This window comes from Saccostrea echinata, unplaced genomic scaffold (genome assembly GCF_033153115.1).
Source record: "Saccostrea echinata isolate AGI-Se365-2 ecotype Australia unplaced genomic scaffold, CSIRO_AGI_Sech_v1 ptg000052l, whole genome shotgun sequence".
Taxonomy (NCBI): domain Eukaryota; kingdom Metazoa; phylum Mollusca; class Bivalvia; order Ostreida; family Ostreidae; genus Saccostrea; species Saccostrea echinata.
In genome coordinates, this window is record NW_026889801.1 from 2,283,930 (window position 1) to 2,299,757 (window position 15,828).

Below are 15,828 nucleotides of genomic sequence, written 5' to 3' on the forward strand. Positions count from 1 at the left end.
TTAATGACTGTCTCCTGAATATACATATTTATTAAGGCGTATCTTTCATGTCTGTATATTTTTTTCCTTTCATTTTTACAGTTCTTTAGTTCCTAAATGTATACACGATTCTATGTAATGATAAAAGTCAATATTTTCTATAGACTAGAAGTAAATCACCATAAACTTACGATGAAGCATTAAATATCAAAAAATAATTTTCATAAAGAAAACATATTTATCTTGCAATACATAAGGGGTGCTTTATTTCATTTATGAAAAAAAACAAAAAGCAAAAAAAAAAAAAAAAAAAAAAAAAAAAAAAAAAAAAAAAAAACCACTTGAAATATTACATTACATCTTCCTTGTAGAGATCGTTCAAATGATTTCTAATGAATATTTCATTTGAAAAGAGAATTAAAACACACTAAAAATAAGGGATGATGCATGTCATCAGTACATGTCAGGATTTAATTTCCCTAGCTTATGTAATGAACAATGGATTTTTTTAGGGATTGTTAGCTAACAATTCTAATAGGAGGTTTATGCGCAGATGTACAATGCATAAACATGCAATAGATCGGGGTATATTTCCCAAGGTGCTTGGAATAGCTCTTTGTGTCTATTGTCCGATGGCAACGGTTGAGGGCAATAGAAGAAGGAGCTGTGACAAGTTCCAAATGAAATATATTCCGATCTATTGCCTGTATATTCATTTCATTTTATTACCTGAGGCTTCAGTTTTATAAACAAAAAGAAAAGAATAATTATGGAAGTTATGAACTATGCATGCATTTGGAATTTCATAACGTTGCGAAATAAGAAATATTGATGAAATCACAATGCTTCTGAAATTGAGATGATCATCTGTTTCATCTCTCTCTCTCTCTCTCTCTCTCTCTCTCTCTCTCTCTCTCTCTATATATATATATATATATATATATATATATATAAAGCAATTTTACAACGACTCGTAAACTAACATAACTGCCCTAAGTGAAGGAATATTTATATAGAAAGCACACAGAAATTCACTCTTAAGATTAATTTCTTTACAACGTAACAACAGCTTTGTCGTCGATAGGTTAACAGAATAATGTAACTTCCCATTGCTTTTACTTTCGTTTCTGTTCGTCGTGGTTAATAATGTGGCAGAAAAATGTTTACTGTTGCGCACGCCAAAAGGTACGAGAGAAACAAAGGAATGAATTGTTTAACCCAAAGTCTTTTTGGACTTCAAAAATATTTGAAAAAAATGGGAAAAATTAATGTACTGAGTATATGATACTTTTGTCACAATATTGCCTTCTATAATCCAGGAAATATTTTCGAAGAAATTGTGCTTTATCCTTTTTTTAACAGGAGAGCGACTACATGACGTAAGAGTAAACGTCACTGACATTGATGGACGTAATGTGTCCTGTGGTTTCTACCCCGGACCATCTGCTGATGGAGACCGTATCCTGTTTCTGTGTGAGAAAGAAACCAGGGGGAGTGTTGTTACCATTTCTATTTTATCAGAAAACGGACAATCCGATATGCTTTGTATCTGTGAAGTGGAGATATATGGCCGATCTTAAGAAATCTTATTATTCACTGGCGTAATTGATGACAAAATTGTCATGAACATTGTTTTGATCTGTACATTATGATGTATTGTTTAACATTTTGCCTTTAAGATTAATTAAACAAGGTTCAAATGTCATCGCATAAGTCTATTCCAATGACAGTGTTTGAAACGTCTAATCCTTCAGGTAAATCTTCAAATCCTTCTTAGATCTAAAAAAGTAATTCAAGAAAGAGAGGAATGAGCTCAAGTTACAAAACTGGCGATGAATGCCACTACTGGGCGAAAAATGTGATGACAATCCCAACATTATATCTATAGTTTTTCTTAGTGATATTTTTACTTTTTTCTAATAAATACTAATAAATAATGGTGTTTTTTTTATATTTCATTTTATTTATTCATTTATTATTATTATTATAAATTAATTAATTAATTATTTTTGTTCATACAATTTCTCATAAATACTGTTGAAAATAATGTCTATATTGAGAATTACCTAAGTTTCGTTTCCTGTGGCTATCGATATTGAGTACACCTGCCTTGAAATGGTCCTGACTGTAAGAGGCAATTAAAAAAAATATATTTCAATTTTAAATTATATCGACATATTTGTTATCTATTAAATGAAGCGTAAGAAAGTATATATTCTGGATTATTTACTTTAATCCCAGATGCAATGAATAGTAACAAATATTAATTTTACACATTTATTGTGAAACAATGATTACATTTTGTGGCGACTATTTGTCACAATCTATTTATACATAGATGTAAATACCCCGGCGGAACCCAGGGAATCACTACCTGCCTACCGGGATGACCTCCCTAGATCCTTGGCGCGATAGCGCCCCCACAGGTGACTGTGGTGGGAACAGACCTCTTGGTACCAACAAGAGTGAGTGCCACATCAAATGAATGAATTCAAGTTCTGACTCGGGCCCTAACTCTATACCTGCCTCCCCTGGAATACAACAACAACATGGGGATAATACCCCCAGGGGTAGGCCCCCAAACTTGCCTTTGGTACCCACAAAGATCAAGCTGGTCCCTCAGGTACCGCTGAGGTAACCCCAAATTAATCCTCCCCAGTACTGAGGATAGATTACCCAGAGTTTTGAGCCAGACATGAGAGAATTCCTCATTCGTGGTAATCCCCGAATTCCGCCGCCCCCATCCCAGATTGTGACTTAAGAAACTTTACCATAATCCCAAAGCAAGAAAATTCTCAATATATATTTACAAGCTATACTTGCTTACAATACTTATTAAAAGTAACACTGTACAGTAACACTGTACGTAAACACATAATCATCAATGATCACCAATTTCACTGACGTACTGATTATGTATCACACCACAGAAATGTCCAATAAAACTCAGGATTGAATCATTTACATTGATTTCAACAGAAAATGTCCAATTGACACCAAATGGTCCCACCATATACATAATGACCACATCCTTTCTTTGCTAATGATACAACCGCTAGGTTGTTCCACACACACATCTCTTTCCATGTAAGAATAGGCTTCTGTCACTGAAATTACAGAAGAGAAAGCAGCAAAAATCTGTACACATATTTTAGGGAAGGGTGGGTGGGTGAAATTTTGCAACATGTCTGCCCTTCTAGCTTTTTCGGTAGACTATGAAAATCGGGGTCATAAGGTGCTTGATTATATTGCGTCCTCTATTTAAAACTCATGGTCTCAATAATGTTTAACCACTGCCAAGAACGCTCGAGTTATCGCTCTTGCACTGGTATTAAAAGCATTTATCACAATATGGTGATAAATGCAATTAATCCCAGATGCAATGAATAGTAACAAATATTAATTTTACACATTTATTGTGAAACAATGATTACATTTTGTGGCGACTATTTGTCACAATCTATTTATACATAGATGTAAATACCCCGGCGGAACCCAGGGAATCACTACCTGCCTACCGGGATGACCTCCCTAGATCCTTGGCGCGATAGCGCCCCCACAGGTGACTGTGGTGGGAACAGACCTCTTGGTACCAACAAGAGTGAGTGCCACATCAAATGAATGAATTCAAGTTCTGACTCGGGCCCTAACTCTATACCTGCCTCCCCTGGAATACAACAACAACATGGGGATAATACCCCCAGGGGTAGGCCCCCAAACTTGCCTTTGGTACCCACAAAGATCAAGCTGGTCCCTCAGGTACCGCTGAGGTAACCCCAAATTAATCCTCCCCAGTACTGAGGATAGATTACCCAGAGTTTTGAGCCAGACATGAGAGAATTCCTCATTCGTGGTAATCCCCGAATTCCGCCAAATGAACTTGTCTATACAAGTTCACCCGCCACTAACGTGTTTGGTGTATACATGTTAATTTTTAATTCATTCCATTTCACCCACCTGACCTTTAAATTTCAAATTTTATAAGTGTTCATGTATAATAGACACTTGTTAGATTTTCCATTTAATAAATCAAGACTCATCTTGGATTAAACTTATATCGGACCAAATAATTGACATACTTCGGACTAATAACTTGCAGCATAAGCAGGAACATTCCATACTATGAAACAATAATGATCCAGGCGAGGTGCCCGGTCCTTGAAACCTTAATGTACCACCCAATTGCATTTAATTTATTTTAAATCAAAGAGTCAAATTCCTTCAATCTAATTTCCCTGACTCCAAACCCATTTTTTTTAAAAAATCAAATCGAGGGCTTTTTCCTCAAGGACCAATGATGTCACTTTGGGTAGCTCAGTATCCTATGAATGCCATATCCCAGACTACACACAATCTACAAAAACTAAAATTTTTATATGGATAGATGTATAATACGTTTAAGCCAAAATTGAAATTGAGCTATAATATTCTAATTATACAAATCTCACACCAATGTTTGAGGCATGTATAGTTATGGATTCCACCCGCCCAATTGTTTAATAGTTTGTTCAGGAATGCCCTATAATACTGCTGCTGAAAAGAGTGTGATCTAAAACAGTATTTGTTTATGCTACAGAAATGAATAGTATTGCAATTAGGGTTTGATAACTAATAACACGTTAGTCGTTAGGGGATTACCATTGAAATGTACCAAAAATTGGCCATGGCTAGGTGTACCAAGTTCAGACTCTATTGTTAATGATTTGTTCATCCATCTAGCTTAATGATGCCAATGTGACATTGTTGAAAAGGTGTGAATCAATTATTGAAACTTATCGTTTCCAATATTGACCTGAGATGCACGAGGACCCAAAGCCCAAAAATGAAGCTACTGTCAATGTAAAATAGAATCTGCAATTTAATTTGATATAATAACTAACTAATGAACTCTGCTTAAATATAATAGTGAAATAAGTGATGTTAATTACAAGTTTCTAACTAATAGTCTGACTTTAGCAGAATTGACTATTTGCACGACCGATTGCTTGTCAGTATGTAATAATATCCTGTTGTTAGCCAAAGGTACCTGAATAAACATTTATAGGTATCCCGGAATTTGGAAAAAATTGCATGTTATTAATACTCATATCATAATGGCATTTTTCTTATATTTTTTTTTTTTTTAATCATTATATAACACATACCTGTAGTGTAAAAAGCATGTGCTATCGTTGGAAGACATCAAATATCACTTCAAATTTCATATCATGGTTAACAAAGCAAGCTTGAAGGAATTCTATTTATCTAAAGATTTTTAAATACTTTTATGGGACACAAATGTCAACTTTTCCCAGTTTCTAGACTACGAAGAACTTGAGTTGCGTGAATAAAAATTGTTGCACGAAAAGATTGAATTTCAAGCTTAATTTGAGTTTTTTTTTTTTTTTTTTTTTTTTTTTTTTTTGTTTTTTTTTTTAAAGAGTTATCCCTCTTGGCTGGGAGGTGGATATTCGATTACGAAAATCAGCTACATAACTTCATCTACTTTATATTTAGTTATTTTTACTTAATTTGTGTTTAGCATTCTAGACACCTATCCTGGGATTGTTACATAGCTCAGTCAATGTATCTTGCGGTAAAACATAAGCATAGATATAACTGTCTCCATTCTATCCCTTAGAGTCAAACCTGATGAGAGTTGTCTTGTCATTAGATATTCCACGTTCAACACAAACCTAGTGCAAAATATCTAGCATATGTTTACAAATAGTGTCTCCCAATTTTCCTGTAAAAATAAAAAATCATCTATGTAATATACACTATGTAATAACATTATCAATAAAAATATTTCAGAGCTCTTAAAGGCCAATGAAGGCACCAATAGAATTTCTTAATTAAATATACACTCCATGAAGTTTAATATCATTGGATATTTCTAAATTCTAAATTATTTAATGCCCAATCCATATTGGTAATATAATTCTAGCTAACCTTACAGCTACATTTATTTGCAATTATGATACTTCACCGGATAAGAATAAATGACAGTGGAGTGTATTATAACTGTGTCTAAAATTATATCATTTCTGTTTATATTTTAAATTCTGCTCTATAAATGCGAGGTGATTATATATGTAGAATTCCAAAAATATCTATATCATTGACAATTCTATAGATAAGAAACCTCTAGAAATCTCAACACTATTGGAATATATGTATCTTATTCATTTTATGCAATATATTCAGTTAAACAAACCCAATATTTAGGGGAATAAATCCTTTGAAATAAAACCCCGACCATATAGGGGTACAACATCTTGTCTGAATTCAACCCCGACCATATAGGGGTGCAACATCTTGTTTGACTTCAGCCCCGACCATATAGGGGTGAAAAATCCTGCTAAAATTAAACCCCGACCATATAGGGGTGCAGGATACTGTTTAAGTAAACTTCGACCATACATATGCAAAATCCTGCTAGATTAAACCCCGACCATATAGGAGTGCAGGATATTGCTTAAGTAAACCCCGACCATATAGGGGTGCAGGGTCCTGCTAAAATTCAACCCCGACCATATAGGGGTGCAGGATATTGCTTGAGTAAACCCCGACCATAAAAGAGTGCAAAACCTGCTATAATTCAAACCCGACCATATAGGAGTGCAAGATCCTGCTAAAACTAAACCCCGACCATATAAGGGTGTAAAATCCTGCTAAAACTAAAATTTATGGTTAGTCTTAAATAAGCTGTTAATAAATAATACACAGGATCCAATTAAACAACCCCAACTTTACGGGGGTGTCATAAATGTATAAATTAAATGATATAATATTTATATGGCTATATGCATCATTATATTAGATTGCATTAAATCACCACTGCATATGTGGATTTTGAAAATAAACAGATGAAAATTGAACAATGTATCGTTAGACTAAATATAAATGCTGCACAAACATGTACCCACCATTATTGATAGACTTTATCAAGGAAACAATAACAGCTCTCAAATTATTATAATATTCCTTATTTCCCTGATTATTCAAATGGACCCCATCCGCCAGAAATACCATCCTATGATAAACCAGATAGGCGAAAGAATGCTGCTCCCTCTACATTCTGCAAGTAATAGGACATGCGTCTATTTAATTCATCAACTCTCTTGCACTCTGTGTCCACATGAAACCTGATACGTCTTGTCGGGGGAATTCTATGTAATGTCTGAAGCACCACTGCTTTTTTCACATCTTCCACATCACGGAGTTAAATTACAAAGTCCGCAAGTTCATGAAAAATGTCTTCCACTGATGTGTTTCTCCGACACAAATCGTTTGATACAGCTTGTAACAAAACAACATCTGGATGCAAGTATCTTACGTAACGAGTGCCTTGCGCACGAATTTGAGCCAGTGACGCTCCCCCATAACCTAAATAGAAAATCTGTAGCTCCTCTGAATTAAGATTTAAATTCGGCGTCACCCGATGGTCAGAACTAGTTGATACAAACAAAGTTCTCAAATCTGCGTATGAATGAATGCCCCAGAATAAGGACTTTCAATGTCATTCTATCCACAGCATCAGCGCATGATGTACAGTCACAGATACCACAAAGTGCAACGATTATAAATTCAAGCCTTTATAATTAGGGGCATCATGTTATTGTTCGCATAAATTACTTACAGTGTCTATAAACCGTATCCTTGGAACAGAATAATGCACAAAAATGGAAATAATTTTGCTGAACGGTGGGTCAAAACATTTTCCTTCCAAAGTGTGCAGACTAGAGATGAAATTTTGCAACATGTCTGCCCTTCTAGCTTTTTCGGTAGACTATGAAAATCGGGGTCATAAGGTGCTTGATTATATTGCGTCCTCTATTTAAAACTCATGGTCTCAATAATGTTTAACCACTGCCAAGAACGCTCGAGTTATCGCTCTTGCACTGGTATTAAAAGCATTTATCACAATATGGTGATAAATGCAATTAAAAGAAAATCATTATAAACAGAGATACATAACAAAGAACTAGTAAATGTTTTACGAAATACCCATCTTTAGTTCTCCAACAATTTTAACTGATGTGATTGAGAAACTTCAAAAGCACCTGTGCTTCAGCATGTTTAAGAAGAAGTGTTTAAAATCAAATTTGGTTTTTTATGAACTTCAAAGTTTGAATTTGAAAAAGTTCCAAAATAAGTAGCATAAAACATATATCTTTTTAACTTTTGATTTAACCTTTCCTTCAAACATTTCTACATCATAAACAAAATCTTATTTAATAATAATGGAATTCTGAAGTATTCATATACTGTGATTGTTCAACTAAAAATACTTTGCTAAAAACAATCTGATTCTATACACAGGTACTCTGTACAATTCAGAGACAGAGTGCCTCATTGAAAATGTCCTTCCACTTCTTCAACCAATCTGCTAGAATTCGCATAGGCACAAATGCGCTTCTTTATCAGCTCCTTTTTAGCCGATCTGTTTTTGCATTCTTTTGAAGGGAATTTTGTTCATAGCTGTCTGCATGAGAAGATTAATAAAACTCTTCCTATGCGTTTCAATTCGACATTTAATCAATGAGCAATAGTCATTTTTATTCCTATATCAAATTGATATATCCCAAATGGTCTCAAAATAAACCGCAGAATCTGACAAATCCATTTCGTATTTCTATATTTAATAGATATAGAGATAAACAGTTTATCTAAAACAAAACAAACACACACACACACACACACACACACACACACACACACAAAACAAAGACAAAAACAAAAACAAAAACAAGAAAAAAAAGGAAAGGAAAATGCTTCGATAATTCCTAATCTTTTTTGGATTGGGAAGGTACATGTATTACATAAATTTAGTTTAATTTTTCTGTTGTTAATTAAATTGTTAATTCATGTATCAGCAAATAATGAAGATTTTGCATTTTTAGCTTTTTCATTGAATTTTGAATTACGGTTCATGAATTGAGTGATAGGAGAATACTTTGACTATAAAATTCAAGAGCACAGGGTTGCCCAGGTTGCATACTTACTTATGTTGTAATAATACCATTTATAGCTATATATCATATCAAGACAGACTTGCGCTAGAAATTTTTAAATGAAAATATGTGTCACATTAAAATCTACATGTTCCTAATCGAACGCGAGATGACACATCAACTTTAGAACGCAAGTTTTCTTAATATTGGTATATATAGATACGTAATTAAACTCCAGAAAATGAATAGAAACATGGAAATAATAACAAAAATAAAACATTTTAAATTTTTTATGCCGTATCTGTTACTTGGATTAAAAACTTCGACCGATAACGTCATTCAACAAATACACATGTAACTTAAATAAACAATTTGAAGACATTGAACATTTAACCATTATAAGTACTACGATTATGAATTTTATCATAAAAAGAAACAAAAACACATTTAAGATGTGAATAATTTTATTTAAAAATTGTGAAGAAATAATTACTGATAAACTATTGAAAAGCCGATGAAAAGGTCGTTGAATTACGAGTGAAAGGTCACTGAAAGATGACGGAAAGGTCACTGAAAGACAACGGGAAGGTCACTGAAGGGCGACTGAAAGACGACGGAAAGGTCACTGAAAGATAATCCGTAGAAACGTGTCCGCTGAATGGGACTGAAAGGTACATGAATAGTGGCTGAAAAGTAACTAAAAGGTCACTGAAATGTACCTGCCATTCAGTGACTGAATGGCCACTGTAAAGTCACTGAAAGCTGCCTTTCAGTTTTAGCTGAAAAGTCTTGTATCTTCCTGTGATATGAATAATTTCAGGCACGAGACAGGCTTTTGACAAATAAGTTGATGATACAAAGATATCAAAGATCTGGTTAACCCCAGACTACATAAAAAACAACTGTAATTTTGTCGTTTGTAAATATCCATCTCTTATATTTGGCATTTAATACTGGCTCCAAGCAAATTATTTAATCATACATTTGTTCAGAGGGGGCCAACTCAATTGGTGTTCGGCACACCTCCAATCAAAGAAACATTCACTGCATGAAAATTTGGCTTTACAAAACAAGTAAAGATAATGTAAATTTATTATTTACAATGCCTTTAATTGGCTTTTCTGAAAGAAGTCAAAGTTGGAAAAGGTAACCTTTACATTAACTTTACATGCACTTAAATATGATGTAATGTCCCACTTTTTCTTGACTTTACAAAAAAGTAAAGTTAATATTTACAAACATTAAACACAGTATTTGGGGTTCATTAAAGCTGATAATTACAAATCTTAAATTTAATTAAATACCATCTTTAATAGCCACAAAAGTTAATAATTACTTTTTCCATTCTTCTGAATAAAGCTTGTGCATATAATAAATAAGCTTTTCCTTCCAAATTGAAACTGCAAAAGAAGTCTGGACATCATACTTAATATACAAAGTAACAACAGATTGACTTAAACTTTCTTTATTACTATACCAAACATTTTTATACAAACATATAATCAAAAACATCAAATTTCTTGACAGTATCTGTTGTTCATAGTCTATCCTGCAAATCCAATACACATAAATAAGTATCCAGGACAGAGTACATTTCACCAAAATCCTTTTCAAACATGTCATTTTGTTTCGTATAAAGAACCAATTGTTCATCCTTGAATTTAAAGATTTGAATTGACATGAAACTGTGCTCTGCTTTCTTGTTACTGAACATGCATTTCTGTGGAAATCAACAACTGTCCAGATATATATTGTGTCACACCTTCCTTTTCAGAGTCCAAAACTTTTATTCTCATGCAGGCAGTCTTCTATTGTTTTCCTTCAAAGAAAAATATATATATATATATATTATGAGTGACATGAATATGAATGTTTTCATAGGCATATGTGTTATAAATTCAAATAAACTGTGATATCAGTATTCACAGTATCATGACTAATGAAAATTGAAACAAGATGCAACCATATTAATAAATAAAAATTTCATACATGACCTTTAACCTCAAAAAGAAAATATTTTGAACCATTAATGTCAGCCTTTATTTTTACCAAAAAAACGATGCTAATCTTATTAAATAAGACAGATACAAACAGATGAACATGTTGTTGTTAACTTATTTTATAATATAAATGGACTGGGCCACTAGCCTTTATCTTACCCCTAAGATTAAAATTTAATAACTCTGTAATTTCTTTGTTTATCATTACCTAATATTTCTTTTGAAAGGATTATTTACAAAATATACTAATGTAGGAGTAATACATGTATAAGATTTCTTGTGACCTTCTGTAGCTAAGATACTTTTGCAGAATTGGAAAATGTTTGTCTTACTTGCAAGATAATTTGTGAAAAAGTACTGGCATCAGTATCTATGGATAATTACTGAACACATATAATAAACTCCATTTTCCTTCTTAGTAATCAGGTAACAAAAGGACCAATAGTTGCTGCTTATCGAGCTATAGTATGATACTCTAGTTATGGTTTAGGATATATGTACCTTTCTCCAAGTAGCATGTTGCTGCTCATGAATTATTTCCTGATCTTGGAATTGTAAAAGTTGACAGGTCCCTCATTTTGAAGATAACATGCTAAAATGGAATTCATACTTTGATAAACATTTCATACATCTGGATAAATATAGTCAATGTTTTCATAAATACTTTGGAGTTTGAAGCATACCAAAGAATGATTTTAAAAATACACAATGCAATCACAGTTAATAATTATGAATTGCCAAACACCCTTATGTTTGTTTTCTTCACAATTAAAGAATACTTTAGGTCTAAGCAATACTTGCCATCTATAAAATTAAACTATTGAACCCTTCTCAAGTGTTTCTTCTTCTTGAAAGATCTGTCAATAAGGTGTTAACTCTCTCACAGTAAGCTGAGTAGGTGGAGCCTGGAAAAAGTAGTAACACATTTTTTGAAAACAGAAATGTATAATTATACTGACTCCCGAACAAGTCAAGCAATTGATAATGTAAATAATTGTTTAAGTAACATTTTAATGATACCATTTATTGATTTTTTTAAAACTAATACGTACAAGTACCGTCAAAAAACATTGGTATCCCTTGGTCTGGTAAATCATACATTGTTGTCATCCATGACTTTTTTCCTTCAAGAAACTGCATAATTGATTTCACTAGAACCTGTTTTTGAAAAATGGACATGGTTTAGAATACAAAATAATATCTATAAAATATAACCTAACTTGCCCTCTATTAAGAACATTGCCCCTACCCTGGCTTCTATTTTTTTTTTCTAGCATTAATGTAAACAGATAAACATCCTAAAACTGTGACCTAGAATTGTTTTTTCTTTGTCTTGTTTAACCCATGATCCTTTACAGAAAAAAATGGAACATTATCCCCAATTTATCAAGTTACTTATCTAAAATACATATTTAGCGTAGTTTTTCCTGACTTTCGTCAGTTTCCATGTTCCACAATGTATGCTGAAAACAGATGGAAAACGTAAACAAACCTGCACTGCAGTGCATGCCAATTGCCAGCCCGGGAGCTCGAGCAGTTTTCCAAGCAATAACCTCCTTAAATCTACCGGTAGATGAAAAGGTATTAAATCAACTGATCACTGGTTGCATATTTTCGTCAAAAATACCAGAAAATTCGATGAGACCCGCTCAACTTGATTTGAAATGATTGGCTATTCAACCGAATACACAGTGCCATATTTGGGTTACTGTTAAAACTAAATCGTTCGTTTTGTATTCGAGAAGACTTGAATGAAGAGGATTACACAATACTGAGGTGGAAAACATCGGTATAATATGATAATATATATTTCAGTATTTTAAAGTAAAGTTTGTCAAATGAACGGGACATATTACTGATATTACCTCTTATAAACAAAACCAATAAGCGTATGACTTATTCAGGGCACTTGCAATGTATGGGAACCAGTCTACAAGGCCACAAAATTCCGCCAAGAATAAACAAAGAAATTGCGGGATGTTGTTTACGTGTGTCACTCGACACTGACTGCAAGGTAATGAAAATGTGCTTAATTGTTGTGTATAACTGTTTTCTGTCTTTCAAGATATTGAACAACAGTCGTTTAACATTTCAGACGTAACATCTGGGGGGGGGGGGGGGGGAGGGGTCACCTCTTAATTTATTGCATCTACTACCACTGTGTATAGTGTCAAGATATAATAAATTAAAATGAAAAAAATCATTAATTTTTTTTTTATATAGATTTAGGACAGCTAAATAAAGGGGCGACTTTTTTTTGTTTGATGCGGGGGGGGGGGGTGTTAAAAATATATTAACCTCAAAAATGTTTAAAAGATATAATCTCATCTCAACTGAAAAAATGATTAATAATCTTTCCTTGTCTGATGCCATTATTTCCTTTACCTCACTGAATTAAGAGTTTCTGAGTCAGTTTATTTCCTTTTGTAGTGGAGATGGGGGGGGGGGGATCAAACTTTGTTCATTTGAGATAAACATGAATAATATGTCCCTGATTATTAAGGAAATCAAATATTCTATTCATCACTGGTTGGAAAATAATTAATCTGATTTAACAGTCAAAAAATTACCTTTTCATAATTTATCTTTTGTAGAAACAAAGAGTGGAGAGCTAATGCATGGTGCGAAGTGTGGAAAGGTCTCTTGTGGATTGGTTGTGCCAGAGACAAATGTACATTATTTCTATGTTGGGTAATGTCCTTAAGAATGGAAGTTTTTTTCAATTACAAGAAACGTGACTTTTTCACATGTTATCACTGTACAGAGATCAAAATATTTTTAAACATTGTTAGGTACTCACCACATTATTCCATCTTTAGAAAAGTATTTAAAATTATTTTCTCACATTTTTTAAAGAGACCAATATTGTAAAGAGATTTTTTTTTATTTTAATCTTGAATTTGGATATTATACAGGTCAGAAGTTTCGGTACACTTTGGGTGAGTGGCAGTTGGGAAGATGGATGACCTTCAGATAGTTTGAGATAAAGAAGTTTTTTTAAATGATTGAAAGTGATCATCACAGAATCAACTCCATTATGAAGATAAATTACGAGCAAGTCAGGTGAGGAATTGACTTCAATGTGTTTTCACATTGTGTAAATGAATCTTCATTATTAAGATCTTTTACATTTCATTTTTATATATGAACTTGCTTTTCTATTATTCTAAAATTCCAAAAATAAAATTAAAGTAGTTAAAGCATGCTACAAACATATTAAGTATCTTGGCAAGTTTTCAGGGATATTGCAGATGTGCTTTAATTTAAAAAGATAACTAATTTATGCAAAGCTGGAAAAGAAATGGATATTATTATCTCTAATTTCGAAGATTATGTTTATTATTAGCACTCCTTTTGTCCAACACCCGAGAGATCTGAGTATCCATCCTACTGTTGAATTAACTGGTGACCAAGAAAAGATGACAGAGAGGGGAATCAAATATGGATGCCATCGTGATCAAGAATATACACACTGACTAGAAAATATCTGAAAATTTATAGACGAACATTCAAGCATTTATAATAATGAAAGTTATTCAGCAAGAGAGTTTTTGCACAAGTTTAATTTCAGTAAAATTGTGTATATTGTGCACAGAGGAACTTAGTATGTAACTCATTATGATTATCCATTTCTTTAGAGGATGTATTCGGAGTATATTTAAATAATCATTATCTTGTAGAAAAGAGCACACAAAACTTTTCTCTCTGTGTGAAGCAAGACACATATGCATACACTCCAGCATTAACCACAACCAATGTTACATATTTTCCAGGGCATGTGAAGTCGAGCACACACAACATCTACCACAACACCAGTTACATATTTTCCAAGGCGTGTGAAGTCGAGCACATACATGAAAATGTGTGAAGCTGGACACATATGCAAACACACAAGCAACCACCACAACCAATTACATATTTTCCAAGGCGTGTGAAGTCGAGCACATACATGAAAATGTGTGAAGCTGGACACATATGCAAACACACAAGCATCTACCACAACCAATTACATATTTTCCAAGGCGTGTGAAGTCGAGCACATACATGAAAATGTGTGAAGCTGGACACATATGCAAACATACAAGCATCTACCACAACCAATTACATATTTTCCACGGCGTGTGAAGTCGAGCACATACATGAAAATGTGTGAAGCTGGACACATATGCAAACACACAAGCATCTACCACAACCAATTACATATTTTCCAAGGCGTGTGAAGTCGAGCACATACATGAAAATGTGTGAAGCTGGACACATATGCAAACATACAAGCATCTACCACAACCAATTACATATTTTCCAAGGCGTGTGAAGTCGAGCACATACATGAAAATGTGTGAAGCTGGACACATATGCAAACATACAACATGTACCACAACACAGTTACATATTTTCCAAGGCGTGTGAAGTCGAGCACATACATGAAAATGTGTGAAGCTGGACACATATGCAAACACACAAGCATCCACCACAACCAATTACATATTTTCCAAGGCGTGTGAAGTCGAGCACATACATGAAAATGTGTGAAGCTGGACACATATGCAAACATACAACATGTGCCACAACACCAGTTACATATTTTCCAAGGCGTGTGAAGTCGAGCACATACATGAAAATGTGTGAAGCTGGACACATAGGCAAGCACTCAAGCATCTACCACAACCAGTTACATATTTTCCAAGGCGTGTGAAGATGGACACAATGCAAACATAATCTCCTACCACAGACACAATGCACATATAACATTTAATCCAAAATATAAAGTCAAGCTCATACCGGCTCACTGCGTGAAGCTGGACACATGCATTTACTTATGCATCTTGCAAAACTACCTCTGAAGCTATATTCTAATAGATGTTAAAGCAATTTTGTTTCTTTATTTTGTGAATATGTAAATTACACCATTA

The 15,828-nt window shown here is 33.5% G+C and overlaps 2 long non-coding RNA genes across 2 annotated transcripts; one reads left to right on the top strand and one right to left on the bottom strand.

The window, feature by feature from the left end:
- Positions 1–11,666: 11,666 nt before the first annotated feature.
- Positions 11,667–12,576, bottom strand: LOC133204161 (uncharacterized). The gene is made up of 3 exons (XR_009723565.1): positions 12,408–12,576; positions 11,968–12,073; positions 11,667–11,820 (listed from the first exon to the last, which is right to left on the bottom strand). It is a non-coding gene; the product is annotated as an uncharacterized LOC133204161 (long non-coding RNA).
- A 973-nt stretch (positions 12,577–13,549) lies between these two features.
- Positions 13,550–15,291, top strand: LOC133204159 (uncharacterized). Its single transcript, XR_009723563.1, has 3 exons — positions 13,550–13,606; positions 13,831–13,978; positions 14,262–15,291. It is a non-coding gene; the product is annotated as an uncharacterized LOC133204159 (long non-coding RNA).
- The last annotated feature ends 537 nt before the right edge of the window (positions 15,292–15,828 follow it).